The sequence below is a fragment of the Pelodiscus sinensis genome, chromosome 1 (genome assembly GCF_049634645.1).
Source record: "Pelodiscus sinensis isolate JC-2024 chromosome 1, ASM4963464v1, whole genome shotgun sequence".
NCBI lineage: Eukaryota > Metazoa > Chordata > Testudines > Trionychidae > Pelodiscus > Pelodiscus sinensis.
In genome coordinates this window covers 234,362,767-234,386,121 of record NC_134711.1, presented here as the reverse complement: position 1 = coordinate 234,386,121, position 23,355 = coordinate 234,362,767, and the positions used below count along the sequence as shown (strand labels likewise).

At 43.8% G+C, this 23,355-nt stretch overlaps 1 protein-coding gene and 1 long non-coding RNA gene across 2 annotated transcripts in view; one reads left to right on the top strand and one right to left on the bottom strand.

Moving 5' to 3' along the window:
- ST6GAL2 (ST6 beta-galactoside alpha-2,6-sialyltransferase 2) overlaps window positions 1-23,355 on the top strand; it is a 318,315-nt gene that overhangs the window by 169,071 nt on the left and 125,889 nt on the right. The window lies entirely within an intron of this gene.
- LOC142827047 (uncharacterized) lies at window positions 624-22,391 on the bottom strand. Its single transcript, XR_012901418.1, has 3 exons — window positions 22,260-22,391; window positions 1,351-1,407; window positions 624-761 (listed from the first exon to the last, which is right to left on the bottom strand). It is a non-coding gene; the product is annotated as an uncharacterized LOC142827047 (long non-coding RNA).

Below are 23,355 nucleotides of genomic sequence, written 5' to 3'. Positions count from 1 at the left end.
GGATTTAAAAATGGCGCCTGCCAAGGAACATGCAAATGAAACCTGGGATATTTAAATCCCGGGCTTCATTTGCAAGTTCGAATGGCTACATTAGCCATCCTAGTTCGAACTAGGGGGCTAGTGTAGACATACCCTCAGAGAAGAAGGAACTGTATCATTTTGATATTGTCAAAAACAAAAATCAGAACACTTTTTATGGCTCTTTAAAAAAAATGTAAATACTCACATGCTCCACACTCTCTTTCCTCCCTTTCATCTGCTCAGCCTAAGTCAGAAAAGCTCCCCCTGGAGCAGCAGAGCAGATCAAAGACAGGTTACGCCCTGACTCCTCAATCTGAGCCCTTCCGTCCATCACTTCCCTCCTCCCTGTATCACTGGCTGTAGAGAGAAGGGGAGCAAAGGACAGAGGGACCATCCCATCAAGTCCCCATCCTGCCCATCATCTCCACAAGAGAACAGAGCAGGGGTTTTGCACTGACTAGAGCACTCTCAGGTCTGCTGCTGCCAAGCTGTTTCCTGACAAACTCTGGTTTTGAATAGTGTTGGCATGAAACACATCCCCTATGTCCCGAGAGTAAAAGAGAGACAGAAAATACTCTGTATCAGGGTAGCCACAGATCACAAGCAACCGTTTCCCAGTGAGAAAAATACCAAAAGTTTTGTCTGATGCAATGGAAAACCAAGTCACTCCTGCTGCCCAATGTTCTTAGGAAACTGGGACAACCAATGAAAACGGGACATCTGGGCTTTACTTCTGTAACCTAGGGATGACAAATTAAATGTGAACACTTAGTGCTTCGCTATTAGTCACATTGACAGAAACATTCATCTTATTTGCATATCCCTGAAGAAATACAGAGCCCTCCTTCACTGAGTACCTACAGCTGAATAATACAACCTTTTTAAAAAATTTATCTGAAGCTGCTACAGAGTTTGTAACAGGGTGCTGCAGAATCCAGAAGCGTTGCCACGGTGTTTAGGTCCACCTTGTAATAGAGTGCACAGCATGGACCGTGGCTGTACCTTACAAAGCACAGTAATGAGTTAGGGTTTGTGTAGTCAACAAATGGCCTCACAACAGAAGCACATGCTGTAATAAGCAATACACTCATCAAAGGCTGCACAAAACTGGGAACATGACTGCCTTTTTCTTTTGCTGATTACTGTGATAATACACTTGTCTACCCACATGTCAAAAACCTATAAGCATGGAAAAAGTGCATTAATAAAATGTTGACGATTAATCTTGTTGACCTCATAACTTCTGTAATCCCATACTGAAATGTCTGTGACTATTTATACAACACTAAATCTCACGCAGTGAAGCTCAGTCAGAGAATTGCTCCATACCCTAACAGATGTTCTTGTTTTTAGGCAAGTGGATCTTCATTCCTGCCGGAACAAGTACTGTAAAAAAACAAGTGGGAAACTCAAATGACTGATCCTCAAGTTGGGGAGATATTATTTGTGATTTGTATAGCAGCAGTGCCTGGGACCCCAAGTCATGAGCCATACCCCATTGTTCTAGTCCCTGTACAAACAGAACAGATGGCTCCTGTGGAGAAGCACTTACAATCTAAGTATAAGGTGAGGAAGAACAGCTGAATGCAACAAATTGACAGGGGACCATGAGGTAACAATGGGATCATGAACAGCATGAGAAGCGCTGCATGGCAGCAGACTAATTGTTGTTGAGTGCTTTGTAAGTATTGCAGTAAAGACACTTTTAGGAAGAATGTTTAAAAGGACAATATGGTGACTTTGTGGAGACTTATCTGGGGGCTCCTCCCATGTATAAGGGAGTTGCATGGGAGAAAGCACAATGTTTTACAAATGAGCAAGCCAAGACTGGCTGTGTGGTGGAGCACAGGCGAAAGTTGGTATCTTGCTAGTGTATAAGAGATGACAGGTAGGGTGGGGATAAGCCATGAATGGCTTAAAAGTGAAGACAAGTAGCCTGTGGTTAATGTGGTGTAGAAGCAGGGTCTGTTGATATGGCTGAAGCAAGAAAACAGTCTTAGCAGTAGTGTTTTAAATGGCTACATGTGGGACAACATGGCTCCATGATGAAGTGGAATCTCTCTACCAAATTATTCACTTAACTTTTTCTTAGAGTCAAGTTTCTTTTTTAATTGGAATGAGGAATACAACGTTCTTTGGCAAGGGCAGGGGAAAATAATTCTCTAATCAAAAGATAAATTCAAGGAAGTAATTTGGACAATTCAGGCATCAGATCCAACTGCAATTCAAGTCATTTCTCTATTTTACTTAACATGGCTTTATTGTGCTGAAATCACCATTAACTGAAGTAATTGGAAAGGGGGGTGGGGAACTGCCTATTGCAATTTAATTTCCACATAGATGCTGAACATTGTATCCATATTTCAATGTGGTGCCATTAAACTACAGTCAGAGAGAAGCCTATAGCTTCGCCAAGAGCAAAATGGCTCTGGTGGGTCCCACTACGTACACAGACATTGTGTCTACACCAGTGGTTCTCAAACGTTTTGGTCCACAGCCTATCCCACTCAATGCTGATCTTTCCACAGCCCACCAGCCAACCACCCATGGCCAGGAGGTTGGATGCAGGAACAGGCTGGGAGTGGGGGATCTGGGAGAGAGGGAGGGTGTAAGAGCAGGCTGGAGGTGGGAGACCTGGGAGGGAGGGAGTATACAGGAGCGGACTGGGTGTGCAGGGTTTCAATGGAAGTGGTGTGTGTGAGGAGGATGGGAGTATGGAGTCTGGGCATGAGGGAGATGGGAAGCACTTACCTAGCTCTGTGTCTCCCACAGCTCCTATGCTCTATTCCCCGCCCCCTCCCCCACTGCTCCCAATGGTCATGATTACGGCCAGTGGCGGATTTAGGGCAGGGTGAGCAGGGCGGCTGCCCCAGGCACCGCGCTTCCCGAGGCCCCGCGCATGCGCCTTGGCACCACAGCGCATGCACTGTGTCAAAGGGGAGGGCCCACAAAATTTTGCTGCCCAGGGCCCCACGGCGCTGCCCAGGCCCTGCAGCACTCTCATCCACCCCTGATTACGGCCAATGGGAGCAGCGGGAAAAGCCTCCAGCTGAGCGGTTTTCTGAACTGCTGCTCCCCCAGCCACGGGATCGGGGAAACGGCAGCACACAGAGCCACTTCCTCCCCCTGCAAGCTGGATCCAGCCAGCAAGGATCACCCCACCCCTGCAGCGGGAAGTTGGTGCTGATGCTCCAACCTCACGGGGGTAGGGAGTATGGGGCTGGGGCACCAGCCCAGATTCTCCACTTCAGGGACAGGGTGAGCCCTGAGCCTGCAGCCTACTTGCAAGATGGCCCTAGATCACCAGTGGTTTGTGGAGCACACTTTGAGAACCACCGGTTTAGATGGAATATGAGGATGTGACTTTCTGCTTCTTGGGATATGGCTGCTGCTCTCCTAATATGACTGCAGACAAAGGACTTAGGCCACACAATATGGTGACAGGAAAAGGCCTCATCCTAGCCCCCCATTTCCCTGTGTGTTACACCACAGTATTATCTCCTTTATTGTACAAAAGCATTCATAAATATACTGTTGTCCTTCTTCCTTTGGCCCGTGCAAGTCCATTACATGGTAGGTAGCACAGGACACGCTTGATTTCTGTTGGCAAGGTGCATCCTGCTCAAGTTATGACTGGTACATTTTCTGATTCAACAATCCATTGCTGTCGTAGGTGCATTTAGGGGCAAGTGGCTCATCTTTGACTTCACAAAGATTGTGGCTTGGTGTGCTCTGCTAAGAACATAAGAATGGCCATACTGGGTCCATCTAGCCCAGTATCCTGTCTGCTGACAGTGGCCAATGCCAGGTGCTCCACAGGGGGTGGACTGAAGACAATGATCAAGCGATTTGTCTTCTGCCATCCATCTCTAGCCTTTGGCAAACAGAGGCCAGGTAAACCATTACTTACCCCCTGGCTAATAGCCTTTTATGGACCTAATCTCCATTAATTTATCTAGCTCTTTTTTAAACTCTGTTATAGTCCTAGCCTTCACAGCCTCCTCTGGCAAGGAGTTCCACAGGTTGACTATGCACTGTGTGAAGAAGAACTTTCTTTTATTAGTTTTAAACCTGCTCCCCATTAATTTCATTTGGGCCGTGTCCAGACTCAGGGGTTTTTTCGGGAAAAGTAGTCTTTTCCCGAAAAAACTTCCCCTGCGTCCAGACTCAAGCCGCGTTCTTTCGAAATTATTTAGAAAGAACGCGGCTTTTCTTTCGATGGCGGTAAACCTCAATTTACGAGGAAGAACGCCTTCTTTCGAAAGTTCATCTTTCGAAAGAAGGCGTTCTTCAATGTAAAGAGGCCGTCTTCGAAAGAGAGCATCCAGACTCGCTGGGTGCTCTCTTTCGAAAAAGCGGATTTCTCTTTCGAAAGATCCGCCTGCAGTCTAGACGCGATCTTTCGAAACAGGCTCTTTCGAAAGAAGCCTGCAGTCTAGACATAGCCTTGGTGTCCTCTAGTTCTTATATTATGGGAACAAGTAAATAACTTTTCTTTATTCACCCTCTCCACACCACTCATGATTTTATATACCTCTATCATATCTCCCCTCAGTCTCCTCTTTTCCAAACTGAAAAGTCCCAGTCTCATTAGCCTCTCCTCATATAGAACCCGTTCCAAACCCTTAATCATTTTAGTTCCCCTTTTTTGAACCTTTTCAATGTCAAAATATCTTTTTTGAGGTGAGGAGACCACATCTGTACGCAGTATTCAAGATGTAGGCATACTGTAGTTTTATATAGGGGCAGTAAGATATTGTGCATCTTATTTTCTATCCCTTTTTTAATAATTCCTAACATCCTATTTGCTTTTTTGACTGCCGCTGCACGCTGCGTGGATGTTTTCAGAGAACTATCCACGATAACTTCAAGATCTCTTTCCTGATTAGTTTTAGCTAAATTAGCCCCCATCATATTGTATGTATAGTTGAGGTTATTTTTTCCAATGTGCATTACTTTACACTTATTCACATTAACTTTCATTTGCCGTTTTGTTGCCCAATCACTCAGTTTGGTGAGATCTTTTTTAAGTTCTTCACAATCTGCTTTTGTCTTGACTATCTTGAACAGTTTAGTATTGTCCACAAACTTTGCCACCTCACTGCTTACCCCTTTCTCTAGATCATTTATGAATAAGTTGAATAGGATTGGTCCTAGGACTGACCATTGGGGAATACCACTAGTTACCTTTCTGAAAATTTACCATTTATTCATACCCTTTGTTTCCTGTCTTTTAACCAGTTTTCATTCCATGAAAGGATCTTCCCTCTTATCCCATGACAATTTAATTTACACAAGAGCCATTGGTGAGGGACCTTTTTCAAAGGTCAAAGGCTTTCTGGAAATCTAATGCAGAAACTGGAATCCAAATGAGTCTATAAGTAGCACCAGTGGGATTCCAGTCTGCCAAGTGCATGTTCAGCCACCATTCTACCCCTGCTGAAGTGAAAATGTAAACTTTTTTGCTTGACCTTCTGAGACCAGGATGTGGTTTCATAAGCAAAGGTAAAAGGGGGTCAGTAGAGTCCCCCACAACAGTGGGAACAGTAACTCCCTATATGATCATGTCACTTGGTGGGAATATTATCCCAGTCTGCCATCATAAATCCAGTGCAGCCCATGTTGGCATCTGTCAAGGCTGTTCCCCACTCTGGCATGACAAATGCAGAAGTTGGGGGACCACAAGACCACTCTAAAACCTTGTCTCTACAGGCTCTGATACAAAAACTTCCCCCAAGAATCCTAATACACAGATTTTGGGGAATCTGCTGCCACCATCAAGTGCTTTCAACCCCAAAATGAAACAAACAAATAGGGGTAGACACTTGAAACCAACCCCAGGCATACCCCAACCTCTTTTTCCCCAAACAAGCTTGAAAAAGAAAAGAGAAAACAAGCTGAAGTCTCTGGTGGTTGACCCCTCAGTCAGATGCATGCAGATACACACAGACAGATCTTCCAGGACACAAAAATCAACCAATACTGGTTACTTAGAAAAAAGAAACAAACTTTTATTATCAAAACAAAACTACAGTTGCAAGCATAGTAAATTGGCTAGATGGAAGGAGCCACCATTGATATAGATACTCAAAGAAAGCCCCTGGGCTGAAAGCTTAGTTACAAAAGAGGGGAAAAAAATAGTTAGCAAGCTCAGACATTGTTTCCAAATCCCCAAACAAGGAAAACAATAAACCCTGACTGGCTATCTAAATTTTTCCCTACTTACACATTTTAAGAAGGCCGTTCTTGGAAAGAGAAGCATCTCCCTCGATAGCTGGGAGAAACTACTCTGAATCTCAAACAAAGAAGAGAAGATAAAAACCTCTCTTTTCCAGTTTGAAATTCCTACCTGCATTGTTATTGGCTGAACCACTTGATACCTTGCTAGGCACCTGTAACACCTTAGTTACCAGGTGCTGGTCAGCACTCCTAATTATGACAGCACCTCTGTGATGAACAAGGGCTGTCATAACAATGGTGTAGTACCCTTTGTGGTTTATGTACTCATTTGCTCCCTGAAGAGAGGCTTTGAGTTAATCAGTGACCCCAGTACAATTTGGAAACCCATTTTCTCAAAGCCAGCAATTGCTTCAGGCATATTTTTTGTGCTTGCTGCCATTAGCGAAATCTTTGATCTCCTTCAAAACTTCTGCTATCACTTTACCCACAGTTGATATTCCAACTCCAGGCAGTTTTGGTTCAAAAATGAACCAAATTATTTTGGGAAGGGGGAATTTTTAGGGCTAACCAAAAAGAAAAATCAATTATTTTCTCAGCTCTACCACAATTTTGCAACCAGCCACACACAAACAGGCCATTACACACCGATTTCAATGGGGCTCTAGATTTGTGGGGAAAAGGACTGACCTGTGTAGCTCTTCTTACAAGATTGAGGATTATATTTGTGGCAAGCAGGAAAGCATCCAGGAGCTCAAGAAGTTTGAGAGTCTGTGTGATATCATATTATGGTACGCCAGTGATCATATTTTCACATTTTAGTAAGGCCTGGAAGGGGTTAAGTAGCCTGCCGTAACTTGTAAATGGTCTAAATACCTTAATGGCTATGTTATTGCTTGCGTCTCATGGGTTCCAGCTGCCTTGTACAATGTTTACTAGCTGACCCTAAGTACTTCAGGAAGAGTAATCTGATTTCAGGATCAGTTATCTCCACAACTTTGTTGTGGCAGAGACAGTCAATTAACAATACACTAAGCACAGCCTGGTTTTGATCTCAGCAATACTCCTCTTACACCACTGTACCATTTACTTTAGTAGATTTATTCCTGAGCTCAACCAGTGTATGTGAAATTGCACTCAGCCCTTTGTTGCATCTCCTTTTCCCCAACTCTGAGGCTAGGTCTACACTACACTACAGCTTTTTTTTTAGGAAAAAGCTACACATTTTGCATACCTTTTTCAGATTTTTTTTTTTTCGGAAGAGGCTTTTCCAACTACACTGGGCCAAATTTTGGAAAATCCCCCTCTTTCAGAAGATCCCTTCTTCCTCATGGAATGAGGAAGACCGGGCTTCCAAAAGAGCAAATTTGCACTTCTGCAAAAAGAAGCGGAGGATCAAACTCGTTCCTTGGACGCAGCGTAGTTTTTGAAGGTTACCTTTGGTATCCTGGAAAAACCCTGCAGTGTAGACGTACCCTGAGGCAACTTGTGGACTTCAGAATTAACCTCTAGCTAAGAGGCAAAAGTTTTCACAGTTTCTCTCTTCAACTCTTTAGTATTGCACAAATCTGTCTTGCAGAGGGCAGATTACCCCTTTCAGGAAAGGAAGGGATTAAGAAACTCAGATTTGGAGGAGTAATGGAAAGTGGTTCAAAGATTCAGATCACTGGTATGGGTCAGAGGTGGGCTCCTGTAGTATAGCAAAGCACTTTAGGAAAGATTCAAGAGATGTTAAAACCTTGTGTAACTACCAGTAGTGGATTCAAACTGGGACCTTTGGAACTTAGCGGAGGGGCCTCTATAGCTTGAGCTATAAAACCAGTTAGCACTCAGTGTAGGCTGTAGAGCTCACTCATTCTTATCTCTCACTGTAAGTACTCTAAGTGCCACTACATGGGACAGTGAACCACAGCCACCAGGTGCATGGTTTACAATTACTTTCCACCATGTCTGTAGTTCCTTTGCTATTGGAGAAGAGCACGCTAGGGAACCATTCTTCTATCTCTCCCCCGCTTCAAACAATGTTGTTCTTCATTATAAAGCCACCATAGAATTAATTGGCACATTGGACCTGATTCTAATCTCTTACCCCAGCAAAATGCTTTAAGTGAGATGAAGATCAGGGCCTATGTAATCAAGTTTTTGTAAAGACCAAGTATGAATTGTTCCTGTGCAGTCAGTTAAATTGGGCAGTATTTCAAATATACTGAATGCTAAATATTAGTCCAGAAAACTAGTATCATGAAAAAGTGTTTCCATTGCAAGTTAGTCTTGATAGTCTGGACGGCTTTTCATAATTTCCTTGTCTATCTACAGCTAGCATTGGGCCTGATCATCTTTTCACACTAGTGCAACTCAGCTGAGCTCTATGGAGTTATTTCTGATACATGCCACTGTAAATGAGTGAAGAAACAAGCCCCAGATTGTAAGCAGGGAGCGAGAGTTAAGCCATTTGCAGCACGCATACACAAGCTTTTAATGATCCTATAAAAACCAGAGCACTCAAAAGTATTTAGTATAGTATAGCCATCTACTGGCACCGTATCCAGTAACTATTTACACATAGAGAGATCTCATTTACAGAGTAGTTCTATAACACAGCTGACGGGCTGCAGAGATAAGATAGTGACTAGTTATAGTGGCCAACACTTGAGGAGGCGTCAAGACTAGGAACTATAATATTTTGTGCATCACACTGGTGCACTCTCTTTCAGATGACCAACTCCAAGTGCTGCAAATATGAAACAACCCTTTGAAAACCAAGAGGAGGCATATGCAGTAAGTGAAGTATTATCCTCATATGACAAATAGGAAACCATAGGAACACAGAGGCACTATTGTCAACTTTCAACTTTCCTGAAAAGCTTAGGGTATCTGGTAGGTGTCTTTTCCTGAAAGCCTCAGGTCAAGCGCCCCATGAAAATCTAGACTGTGTTCAAAAACTAGCTGAAAGTTCCTGTTGTCAAATAGGTATAATCCATGGAGTGTGAAAACAGAGGAAATGGGTATGAACTTAACAATTGGATAACAGACCATGAATCTCAGTGATGGTTCAACTTAGTGATGCTCTCAACCATACTTGTTCCTGTTGTCATTACTTTACCCTGGGTATGTCTACACTGCAACATTAATTCGAAATAACTTAGCCCACATCTACACAGCAGGGGTAAGTCTACACTGTCTTTTTTTTTTTTTGGAAGAGATATGCAAATAACACATTTGCATACCTTCTTCCATTTTTTTTCCTGGAAGAGCCTTTTCCACCATTTGGCCCTGTCTACATGGGGCCAAATGTCAGAAATCCCCTCTTTCGAAAGTCCCCTGCTTCCTTGTAAAACGGAAGAAGGTATGCAAATGCGAGTGCTATTTGCATACCTCTTCCAAGAAAAAAACAACCAGTGTTGCCGTACCCCAGGTAGTTAATTCGAAATAGTGTCAAAATACTGGAGAACTTCTTACTCCAATTCCTGTAACCCTCATTGTATGAGGAGTAAGGGAAGTTGGAGGAAGAGTGCTCTATTTCAAAATAAGTGCTGTGTAGACACTCCCAATTTCGAAAAAAGCTATTTTGAAATAAGCTATGCAATTGACATTAATTCAATTTGTGTAGTTTATTTTGAGTTAAGCCCTGCTGTGTAGTTGCACCCCGATTCAGCCATGCTAGGCTTCAAATTGCCAAACCGGTAAACCCCTGTAATCTTATTCGATTGATAAGGAATAAATGAATAGGCTTTGTAGTAGTTGAGAAAAAGGACTTGAAAGTGACTCAAATAATCCCCCAAAGATCAAAAACCAGAGACAAATAAGACACGATGTCACAGTAGAACAGGGCCCAGAGCCCCTGAGTCAGAGCAAGTGCCCAATCCAGCCAGTTACAGAGTGTGTGTTACACCTAGACCAGGCAGGAAAAGGAAGAGGGTGAGTGGAACAGGCTGTGGCTGGGGGAAGGGAAACCATGGTTGACTAGAGCTAACTCCTCCTGGTGTTTCTCTGGGGCAAAGTACCCCGGGACTACTGCTCCAGGAAGTGAGCAGAGCTGAATAGAGCTGGGAGGCAAGTAGGCACAGGAGTGTCAGAGACTCCGGGGACAGATGGTCCTGAAGACAGAGAGGAATGAGTTAAAATTCTGTTTTGTTGATTTACTTGCTTGCATTAAGAGAATAAGCCTTTGAGGAGACTATGTATGGCAAGAAGTGTTTGGAAGCCAGGGAAAAGCTATGCCTTGAGACAACTCAAAAACCACAGGGGTTTTTTGGGCCTGACTAAAGAGTTTTGAATACTCAGGTTTTGCAATACTGCAGATAGTAAGTGACTGTGCTGAAGTGTGTGAAAGCTCATCGTAATGTTAGGCATAAAACCCAACCATCCTGACTCCTGACCCCAGTTAGTTCCTGTACTTACTATAAGACCAGATTTTCCTCTAATTATTCACTTTGATAGTTTTACCCCAAAGCAAGAGCACATTTAGTATGTTTTTCTTCCTCTTCTTTGTGCCCTTTACCCCACTCCGCCACCACCACCCCTTACTGAGAAGTGACTCTTTACATTTATAGTGATTATTACTCTCCATACAGCTACAAATGCCTAACACTGAAAAGGTGCATTTTATAGACATCTAGATAAACAGAAGTAATTTTAAGATGTCACAGACTAGTGCAACAGAGCCATTAGTATTTAGGATAAATTCTTAGCCAGCTGCAGAAACTCCACCCAAGACTTATACTGCCTGCAAAACTAACCAACCATACTGAGCATACTGTTTTATTCAAACAATTTAACCAAGTTGTAAATCTAGTGCTAAATAAGCACATGACTATAAGCATGACCATTTACTCAAGACTAAACCAAGATTTACTAAGAGTTATGAAACAGAGGAACCCATTCTGTGGTATAGAATTCTGTTTATGACCACATAGTTAAATCTGAGTTACTGTGCTTATTGTAAACACCACTTTTCAAGGATTTATCTCTCAGCTATTTTATTACACCCTCCACCGAAACTCACCATTCATGGCCACAGTTCCGGAGCAATTTTCCTTCTAAAACTTTTCAACTAATTTCAATCATATTTTAAAATTAAAGATGTTAAACTCTACTAGACTTTTTGACAGTTTCTATGTTTTAAAAGATGATAATTTACATGCTAAGATTTTGCATGCACTTAAGCTCCTTAATCTGATCTGGTTCTTTATCCACAATATTGTTGTTTAAATGTAAATGGCTGGGAAATGTTCCTCTGAAAAGCAGCTTATGCACATTCATAAAACAAGTAATAACATTCTAAGAGAAATAAGGGATCTTTCGGAAAAGGCTTTATTTTCCGAAAGATCCGTGTCTAGATTGGCGCTTTTTTCCGGCAAAGCTCCGAGCCAGAAAAAAGCGGCAGCCATGTTTATGCAAATGAAGCGGGGGGATTTAAATTCCCGCTTCATTTGCAATTGCGATGTGTCTAATTTGCATCCCTTTTACGGAAAAGGGATGCAGTCTAGACACAGCCTAGGAGTTTATCCAGCTCTGTATTGTGGAACTGAGCCTAACACTCTCTGTCTTATAGTTTTCTTTATAACCATGACATGGTCTTCATTTTGTCAGAGCAGCAACAGCCTTTGTTATACTGAAAATCTGGGACCAGATCCTAAACTTGTACAAATACAGCAAAGCCAATGGAAATGGAGATGGGTGACATGTTTTAGCCATATAGTGTAACTGACAAGTGCAGCTATGGAATGACCAAAGCGCTGAGAATATGTCACATTCAGCAAAATGTTACAGCTGAAGGGGTAGAAAAACAGACAGGTCAAAATGGTTCATTTCAACATATCCAGCCTCTGGGAAGGAAAGTGGGGGTGGGAGGAAATGAGGTTCTACAGTCAAAAGGCAACTTAGTTACCATTCAAAGAATTCTGCTGGCATGGCTATTCTTATAGGGTGTGTCTAGACTACAGGGTTTTTTTGAAAAAAGCAGTTTCAAAAAAACTTCACCTGCATCTAGACTGCAGCAGCATTCTTTCGAAAGTAAATCGAAAGAACGTGGCAGTTTTTTTGATCATGGTAAACCTCATTTTACAAGGAATAAAGCCTTCTTTCGAAAGTACTCTTTCGAAAAATGGTGCTCTTGAATGCAAACTGTGCTTTTTCAAAAGAGAGCGTCTAGACTATTTTTCGAAAAAGCGGTTCGCTCGTTCAAAAAATCTGCTTGTAGTATAGACACTCTCTTTCGAAAGAGGCTTTTTCAAAAGATTCTTTTGAAAAAGTCTCTTTTGAAAGAGGCTTGCAGTCCAGACGTAGCCACACTGAATAGACCAGTGCTTAAGACACTCAGATTGGAAGTGGGAGCCCCTCATTCAAAACGCCACCCTGGAACAGGGCCTGAGCATCCCCCACTCCTAAGTGCCCTATCCACCAAACTAGAGGCACTCACATGTCCCACTGAATATTTAATACAGCATGAAACAGCTCCAGCGGGAGACAGAAATCTGCTATAAAACGCTAGTTGGATGGTTAGGGCATTCATATGGGGTATGAGAGGCCTGGCTTCAAATCCCTGCACCACCACCCCTGTCCTATGAATGGCTCCAACATAAAAATGATGGGATTCATTTGGGATTGAAGAAAACACGTCCTTTGTTTGACCTGAAACACAGAGATTTCTGATTTTTTTGATTTACCAGCAATTCTGTATTTTGATTTTGGGTTGATCTGAAATGTGTGCAGGGTTTGTCCCAGAAAAGCCAGCAAACTAAAACATTGCTTAGCCCACTTCAATGAGGAGCTACACTGATTTACACACAGTGAAGTTCTCACCTTGAGGTATGATCATCACCTTTTTATTTCCTGCCAAGACTCTAGACCACAATACTGGCAAAATGTGGTTCTAAAGATGGCTTAATGAGACCAGAGAGGATTACCTGAATGGTAAGAGTGATCATTCTGTGGCATAATCTAAGTCCCCCTTTATCTCTCCTCAACTCTGTTTCCCAAGCAGGGCGGGGGGGAAAGGGGGAATCTATATTTAAAGAAAAGGGAACATGGCTAGAAAATAGATGGCCCATGCCTACCAATAGTTTGGGGTGGGCAAAGTGAGGGCAGTCAGATTCAACGGGGTTATTGAGCTTGCTTAGCACAAGTCAAGAAAGAAATTGGAGGGGGGGTACATGACCCTGCCTGTTCCTCCCCCACATACCCACTGTGTCTGCAGACAGCATAAGTCTTGACCTATCTTCCTGTGTATTTTGGATCTTTGACAAGAACTTCTTGTACTTGACTTCTTTGCACTAATTGCTGTACTCTCTACATAAAAGTGCCACTTGCTTAGCAGATTTCACAAGGCATAACATGGAGTTTGGCACTTTTTAGGAAACTCATTACTTGACAATATATTATTGTGTCTGATGAAGTTAGCAGGGACATTTTTGGCAAAGTTGCAAGAAAAATCATTGTTGTCAGACAAATGTTTCAGTAATAGGATCCCCACTCACCATTAGCATGTCTCTTTATATCTGTCAGGGAACATCACTCTCGTGGCATCAAATTCCCCCTTGCTGCTCATGAGTCACTTTACAATAATCTTTCCTTTGGTAACTTGGCCCTCCAGCCAGGTCACCATTTTGTGCACTGCTTCTGTGCCTATAGAGGATACCACCACCAGTGTCTAAGGCTATGTCTACACTGCAGAGCTTTTCCGGGATACCAGAGGTATTCCGGAAAAGCTCTGCTGCGTGCAAGGAATGTGTCTGCTTTTCCGAAAAAAATGTCAGAAAAGCAGACGTGGTTTTTTAGCATCCCTGTAAACCTTGTTCTACAAGGAAGAAGGGATGTTCTGAAAGAGGGTTTTTTTCCTGACATTTGGCCCTGTGTAGACGGGCCAAATGTTGGGAAAGCCTCTTCTGAAAGAAAAGCAGAAAAATCCTCCTTGGTAATATACTATTGGAAAAGCAACTGAAGAAGACAATCCAAGCTACAGGCAGTCCCCGGGTTACATGGATCCGACTTACATCGGATCCCTACTTACAAACGGTGTGAGGCAACCCTGCACTAGCTGCTTCCCCCCAGCAGACCAGGGAGATGCGAAGCTAGCGCCCCCCCCCCTCCCCGCAACAGACCAGGGAGACGAGGAGCGGCTTTTCTCAGCAGACACCTCAGCTTGAGAATAAAGGACTGAGGGAAGTGAGGTGTGGGAGAATAAAACTGAGCTCTGGAGAAATGTTTGGCTAGAGTTTCCCCTACAATATGTACCAGTTCCGACTTACATACAAATTCAACTTGAGAACAAACCTACAGTCCCTATCTTGTACCTAACCCGGGGACTGCCTGTATCAATATGCAATGTCTTTTTACCTGCTTACCAGATAACGAACACACAAGTTGAATGCCATTAATGTTTGGTTTTAAATGATTTGTACTAATTTCCAGAATTATATGATGCACAATGCTAGTTTCAGGTAACTGCACATGTAAACCTCTGGCCCCCAATGGTCTGCTGCAGGAATGCCCCTCAGTGCTGTTTCTCTCTCTCTGGGCAGGGACTCATAGTTCACTTCCTTCTGACTGGGCTTTTAGGCTGGAGTCCTTTTGCACTTTACTATGACTATATCAAGCAATCTGACAAACATCCAGTTTCCTTCCAAGGACAAGGACAGTGATTTACCAGTGATTCAAACAGCTCTTCCAAGGTAGAACACATTTATTTAAGGACAAAAGAGTAAACCTAAGACACAATAAAAAGATCTTGATGCATACTACATGTACCAAAAGCTGCCAGTCGGTCCCCTTGGTAACCCTAGCAAGTTCAAGTCATTCCAACACTTTCAGTACAGTTAGACCCTCCCTTGAAAACAAAGGTCAGGTCCATTCACTGAATCCAAATCAAAGGCCTCTCTCTCAGTTTTAGCTGACCCTTTTATATCAAAAGCTCTTTGTCTATCTCGTTGGCTTCTAGTATCTGTTTGAGCTAGTATGTGCAAATCATGCCAGAGGTGGTACGTCTCTGGAGCTGTTTACAATCCCAGGGCTTGAAGCAGTAATCACCACCCTTCCCGCCCCTCCCCCCCCATACACAAACACACTTCCTGGATGTGCTGGCCTGTCACCCATCAAGTAAAATACAAACCCTAGACTACTGTGAGAGACAGAACAGTCATAAATATAATACAATATGGTTCTCGAGTTACTGTATGTGGTTGCATATCTGTCGCATATTGTATTACCATTATTATTACAGGCAGTCCCCGGGTTACGTACAAGATAGGGACTGTAGGTTTGTTCTTAAGTTGAATCTGTATGTAAGTCGGAACTGGCGTCAGCCGCTGCTGAAACTGATCAGTTTCAACCGCGGCTGAATCTGGACGCCAGTTCTGACTTACATACAGATTCAACTTAAGAAACCCAGGCGTCCCCAAGTCAGCTGCTGCTGAAACTGATCAGCGGCTGATTCCAGGAAGCCTGGGGCAGAGCCACTCTGCCTCGGGCTTCCTGTAGTCAGCCGCTGGTCAGTTTCAGCAGCGGCTGACTTGGGGACGCCTGGGGCAGAGAAGCTGGAGTGCTGCTGGGTTGCTCCAGTAGCGTGGCTCCTCGGCTCTACTGGAGCAACCCAGCAGCACCCCAGCTGCTCTGCCCCAGGCGTCCTGATTCAGCTGCTGCTGAAACTGACCAGCAGCGGCTGAATCAGGACGTCTGGGGCAGAGCAGCTGGGGTGCTGCCGGGTTGGTCCGGAGTGGAGCTGCGGGACCAACCCGGCAGCCCCCAGCTGCTCTACCCCAGGGGTAGGCAAGAAAAGCCTGGTCTGCTGGGGGGGGCACTAGCTGCACCCCCCCCAGCAGACCAGGGAGACGGGGTGGCGGGACCGCCCAAGTCCTCCACGGCTTTGCTCCATCTCCCTTGTCTGCTGACCTGGGAGATGCGGAGCAAAGCCGCAGAGCAAGCAGGCAGCGGGACAGTCCAGGCGCGCCGCGGCTGTCCCACTGCGGGTGTGCTCCAAGGCTTTGCTCCCCATCTCCCTGGTCTGCTGGTCGGGAGACGGGGAGCAAAGCCGCGGAGCACGCCCGCAGGGGGACAGCTCAAGCGCGCCCGGGCTGTCCCACTGCGGGCGTGCTCCAAGGCTTTGCTCCCCGTCTCCCTGCAGACCAAGGAGACGGGGAGCAGCTTTTCTCACCCCGGAGGACGGGGGCGGTGGACCGCGGCGCATCTGGGCATCCCGTCGCTCCAGTCCTCCGGGGCGAGAAAAGTCCCGTTCGTAACTGCGGATCCGACATAAGTCGGGGACTGCCTGTACTCTGATGTCCTCAAAGGAAATGTAATTTCCTGTCTTTTCTGAGCAGGCTGAGAAGACAACCCAGACAGGCAGAATGCTGTTATAACAAGGATTCTTGTGGCACCTTAAAGACTAAGGGCTCATCTAGACTATGCGGAACAGTTGAAAGAGGATGTGCAAATTCCATGCATATCTTCTTCCATGAAAGTAGTTTAGACGCGGCTTTTTTGGCAAACCCTCCCCCTTTGTCGAAAAGCCATTCTTCCTCAAAAAATGAAGTTTGACTGTTCCATGTAGTCTATATGAGCCCTAAAAGATTTATTTAAGCAGAAGCTTTTGTGGGTAAAAACGTGCCTCATCAGATGAAACTGACAAAGTGGGTCTTTGCCCACAAAAGCTTCTGTCCAAATAAACCTGTTAGTCTTTAAGGTGCCACTGGACACGTTGTTATTTTTGCAGATATGGACTAACATGGCTACCCCTTTGGTACTTGTCAGAATGCTGTTATGACATTTGTAATGAGATTTGAGAATGGGTTTTATCAACTTGCATCCACGCTTAGAGTTGCATGACTAAGTGTTATAGGAATGGGATAATGGCTGGAGAATGTGGGCTTTCTCAGGAAAAAACCCCAGTAAAAGATCTAAATACTATATTTTGTAGCAGTTTATGTTGGTTAAGTATGTGGGTTTTTTCTTACCAAAATAGTTAAATTTGTACAAGCCCCTAATGCAGACACAGTTATGCCCAGTATAAAGGTGTCTTTGTAAGTGTGTAGCTTATTCCTGTATGGAAATTGGAATATGCAACACCAATATAAGACCCCTTTGTACTGGTATAACTGCATCCACACAAGAGGTTTGTATGCTTTCACTAGACCAGTACTGTTACCTTCACACAACTCTAGCATATAGGCAAGCCCCATGAGCCTATGATTCTTCCAGGTTTACTCTGTCTGGTCTCTAATAAAGTCTGCATTGCATTATTAAAGTCAGAGCCCCTGCCTCTCATTGGGATAGGATTTTTAAATGTCTTTCTTGGTTGAATTAAACAAGGTCACGGTTTGCTTTCACCTGGTATGGGATGATTTTTTTTCTTCCTTTCAATATAAGAATGCTCCCATTTCTGACAGCGTGTCTCCATTCATTTTAGGACCTTCCTGATCCCATCCTATCTTTATAAACTAATCTCCTCAGAATGCATTTCCTTCCCGTTTTCTGGTATTGGTTCCCCAGACTACCTCCCCACATTACTTCCCTAGTTAATAATTCTTTTTTCCTCTACTACGATTTTCTGCAAATCTGAACTCGCTCCTCACCTTCTAAAATACCTTCTCTTGCCAAAAGCAAGTTTTCCCTACTGCCCCATTTCTAGCTTTCTCTTTCTCAGCAAAGTGTCTCTCTCCTGAGTCTGGAGGATAATACACTAGCAGTTCAAACCTGGAAGGTTTTCTTCACAAGCACAAAGACTAGAAGGGTAGGAGCTTAAATTCTGCAGAAAATGACTGATAAGGAAATGGCTGGGTGTACTAATGAGGAGTTTCTCTTACTGGAAACAAACTTTCTGCTGCAAGTTTGATATAGGGCTGACTCAATAAAGTGTATACTCCTGATATCCAAACTGAGGTCCATAGTGGATTATTAGCTATTCTCGCAGGCCAGAATGGCTGAACAGCTTCTGAACAGTGTACTCTGTAGCTGGACAGATCAATGTGCTGATTTTTAGCTACTGTAAGTAAGCACCACTGACTACAAATGATGCATCTTCACATGTTCACTCAACTTCTTTTCCCCCCCAGATCTTTGAATGTTATGTGGGTGCCTTGCCACTGTATTTTTGCATGTTATGTGGAATACTGTTCATAGCCCTCTGAAACAAGGCTAGTCACAGGTTTAACCCAAAAGAAAAATGGTAATATAAAATATAATGGGGATATAAAAATGCCTTCCCTGCATCCCTGTACTGTAGTAAATTCTGCAAGCAAACTTGCATAGATCAGTTTCACCAAACGTTTGACACCCAGGTAAAGGAACAGTGTTCAGGGTGAAGAAGAGAATATTCTGCACTGATTTCCGATTTACCAAAGCTGGACAGAAAATTACAACATTGTTTGGAGTTGCATGGAGGGGCTAGGAAAATTGAGCAACTATGTGGAAAAGGATAACTTTCATCCACTCGTATTTATTTTGAAATCTTCACACGTCCACATGGTGCCATCTCTCTTCAGCACTGGCACAATAGCCAGCCTGGGGCCCAAGAAGTAACAAAACTTCTGCCTTGACTAGATGTTGTAGCCTGTTGGGATGTGGCACATGTATCTTGCAACAGTTTGGCTCTTCCATGCTGTCTTGAAAATCAAATAACAATAACGTTCCTTGAAACTCTGCAAGTAGGCCTATTTTGCCACCATGTGACAGTGCAGCTCCTGGAACCACCTCCATCAGCTGGTTCAATTTGATCTAGCCCTGCCCAGATACAGGAGAGTATGCGAGGAGCCTTTCCATCCTTGATCCTCTGCAAGTTCAGGCACAGGGCAATCTGTGCATTCACAATGTTTGAGAACTCACAATGGTGCTCCATTCCCCACTGGTTGCAGAGCTGAGCCACCAAAAAGCTGGGTGTGGAGTGTGTGATTTCTGCTATAAAAGAGTGTAGCAGCTGCTGCTGTTTGTTCTCCCACAGGCCTCCTGCTTGATGCAGTCAGTGTGTCTTCAGGAGCAACCGCCTCCGCACTGTCCCCTGGCTGGCGGAGATGGCTTACAGCCACGATCTAGCCCTTAGTTTGTAAATTGCTTGGAGCGGGAATTATGATTTCTTTCCTGTCAGACCGTGCAACCCACAATGAGGTTGCTCATTAAAAAATCATGCTCAGAAGTGATCCCTGAGGCTGTAGCTAGTGATCTGTGCCTGTGTTGGCATGAGAGAGTACAGTTGGATCCTCTAGACCAGCCTCACTCCCTGGGCTGGTAGGGACTGAGCAGGCTATCAAGAAACATGCCCCTCTCCTAGCAGTAAGACCCCTGATGAATGACTTGTTGTGAGAATGGTATCAATGAACATTACCTGGGTGGGAAGGGTAAAATACAGAAGACCTGTGGAAGACTTCTTTAAGAAACGTAATCAATTAAGCCTAGTTAGGGAGGTTTTGAAAGGACTTCACAGTGAGACCAGCACTCGTCAGTTAGAAGGATGCTGGGTAGGTCATGGAACCCTGCGGGAGGTTGAATAAGGGTGACCATTCACCCAACCCCAGAATTCTGGACATTTCAAAATTTCCAGAAACAGCATGGGCTCACCCCCACTGGAGTGACCTTGGACTCACGATACGTGCAAGATCGTGTCGCACATGCAAGGTCACGCTAGCAGGGGGTGGGGCATCATGATTTGCAAAATTCCATCCCCCAGCTGACACCAGACAAAACCACATAGGCTACTTCAGGTAGGAATAAGAGATCCTCCGGAAAAGGGCTTTATTTCAGAGGATCGCGCCAGTCTGGACGCTCTTTTCTGGCTTTTCCCCAAGCCGGAAAAAAAGCAGCGGCCATGTTTATTTAAATCCCGCGAGGGATATTTAAATCCCCCGCGGATTTCCCTATTCCAAAGTTAGAAATTAGCATGCCTCTTCCGAAGAAGGGGCCAGTCTAGACGTAGCCATACAGTTCTCACTCAGTACCAGATGGGGGACAAACCTTAGAAAAGGAGCACTGTCTGGCTTAAAACCTGAGGAATGGGCTGTCTGTGGAAGAATGAAAAGATCCTCAGGGCTCAAAGGCCTGATCTACACAAGACAGGAAGGTCAACCTAAGATACGCAACTCCAGCTACATTAATTGTATAGTTGGAGTTAACGTACCTTAAATCCCCATCCATACAGCAGGAGGCCAATGGGAGCACACGCAGGATGCTGGTAGGGGCTGCCAGGGGTCTACACTAAATCTGTTAAATCGAATGCTAGAAGATCGACCTCTGGAGGGTCAATCTCTGGAGTATAGACATATTGTAACAGCTCATCGACCTATTTTCATAGCAAATAGTAGGGTGATTGGTGCAATACAAAAACGTAGTACTCTTTCTCTTCAGCATCTGAGGAAGTGAGATGTAGCTCACAAAAGCTCATATTCTAATGCCCTCATAAATTTGTTAGTCTTCAAAGTGCCACCAGACTCCTTGTTGTTTTTATAGTAGAATAGTTCAATGCACTGCTAGTATGGGACATTTTGCTGGTACCTAGGAATATAGATCTCTGCCCAGAAGGAAACAGGTAAAGGACTTAATTTAGAAGCAAGTAATTAAGCAGTTAAATCTAGCATGAATCATATTGACTTCAGTAAAGTTTCTCCTAATGATAATACTCTGGATTAATTATTTGAGGCAAGAAAGCGGAGATAGATGATGAACAGTTTAGTGATGCAAAGGGTCCCCAGAATAGAATACATGTTCTGTTTATCAATGTAATATTGGTTACCTTCTCTTTCATAGTTACATTGCTGCCATACTACTCAGAACCTCAAACAAGAGTGGTACCCCATTATGCAGCCTGTTGTACAAAGACAGTCGCTACTTCATAGTTTGCAGCCTAAAGCCTCTGTCTTGTGAACTGCTCCCATTGACTGGATGGTCCTCAATATAAGAAGTGGGGTTCTCTCACACACAGGAACGTGCAGGATCAGAGACCACAAATTAAAAAGACGTAAGGAGGGTGGAAAGTTACATTTTTCTAAAGTTGCAAAACTACTTACTTATAAACTCTCTGTTGACAAGCCCACGACTTTCAGAAATGTTCACTTTTGGGGAGGAGATTTTTGTTTGCATGGTCTCTGTCTCAAGACTTTTGTTAAAATTTGAGGCAAAGCCCTTTAGCCTGGACAGGATTTGGGGAAATGGAAGAAATAAATTCTTCACATTGTTAGAAAGTTGTAAGCACACTTTTTGAACAAGGCAACAGGCATGGCTGAAGTTTGAAACATGCAAGTTGGCACTGTCACTAGTGAGCAATAACATTTTCGGATTCAGGGAACAAAATTAAAAAGAGATAAATGACAGAAAATGGTCTAAGTTCCCAATCCTGCAAGTACTCAAGGATGTGTGTCCCTGCTTTCTTCAATGAGACTATGATGAGGTCTGCATCTGGGCTTTAGGCAACTGACTCTCCTTATGATGTATACCCTTTCCCTATACAGCAAACCAGGAACAAATTACTGCTGCTTTCTGCGAGCACCATCTTCATGAAAGAACAAGCAACTGTCTTATGGGAAGGGGGTGATGAGATCAGCTGCGCACAACTTGGACTGTGAGACTGCTGAGACCTCTGTCCCACCAACCTGTGTGTTCCTATCTCACTGTGATTCTGTGTAAAGCCACAAATCCCTGACAGGCACTGCACTTACTCAGGCATCCACAGACAGGGACACATCCAACAGAGTTACATGAATGCTGTCACAACCATTCATGAACCAATAGAGAGGCTCCAGCCAATTCCTCCTAGCTCCCCAGACTTGCACCCTAGAACTGTACCATGTTGTCCTCATCAGAAGCCTGGCCAGTGCAAATTCATTACCAAGTCCAGCCCTCTCTTGATGTGGCAAGGTCATGCATGGGCCTTGGTAAGTGGAGCTGCGATTCCCAAATACTTCAACCAAAATACTCTGTTTTAAGTAAAATATAAAACTACAAATCTATTAACTACAGAAAGATAGGTTTTAAGTCATTATAAGTAGCAAGCACTGAGATCAGAATTGGTTACTTAAGAAATAAAAAACAATTTGCAATCTGGATTCTACAATAAACAGGATTTGAATCAAGCAGTGTCTCACCCTGATGGTGCACATAGGTCACACAAATCTTCACTACATGAGCTGTGACTTTTCCCTCTTTCCCACCCTGGCACCACTCTTCCCAGTTCATAGTCTTTGTTCTCCAGTTGTGTTTCCAGGTGTTGAGTTGTGGAGGAGGCTATGTGAGGCCCAATTATGATGTCATTTCCTGTCTTAGGTTATGTCTACATTGCCGCAGTTTTTCAGAAGAGGAAATACAAATAGAGCGCTCATTTGCAAATCCTGCACTCTCATTTGCATATTCTTTTCCAATCCTTTTTCCGGAAGTGGTTTTTGCGATAAAAAGCCATGTGTAGATGGGGCCATTTGTCAGAAAAACCCAGTTTTGCACAAGATCTCTTATTCCTCAAAAAATGAGGTTTATAGGATCTTGCACAAAACGAGGTTTTTCTGACAAATGGCCACATCTAAATAGGGCTTTTTATCACAAAAACCTCTTCCGCAAAAAGGATCAGAAGAGAATATACAAATGAGAGCACAGGATTTGCAAATGAGTTCTCCATTTGCATTTCCTCTTCCAAAAAAGTGCTGCAGTGTAGACATAGCCTCAACAGATTCTTCCAGGACCAGAGAAGATAAAGCAAAATTATTAAAGGTCTAGAAAACATGGCCTATGAGGAAAGACTGAAAGATTGGACTTGTTTAGTTTAGAAAAGACTGAGAGGGGACATGCCAGCAGTTTTCAAGTATCTAAAAGGGTGTTACAAGGAGCAGGGAGAAAAGTTGTTCTCCTTAATTTCTGAGGATAGGACAAGAAGCAATGGGCTTAAATCGCAGCAATTTATGTTTAGGTTGGACATGAGGAAAAACTTCCTCACTGTCAGAGTGGTTAAACACTAGAATAAATTGCCTAGGGAGGTTGTGGAATCTTCATCACTGGAGATATTTAAGAGCAGGTTAGATAGACATCTATCGGGGATGATACAGACCATGCTTGGTCCTGCCATGAGAGTAGGGGCTGGACTCAATGACCTCTTGAGGTCCCCACCAGTTCTAGAATTCTATGATTTCTATGATTCCAGCTGGCTGGAAAGATCTTTTGATGTGGAGATCTGGCAGTTCCCATTGGTCAGTA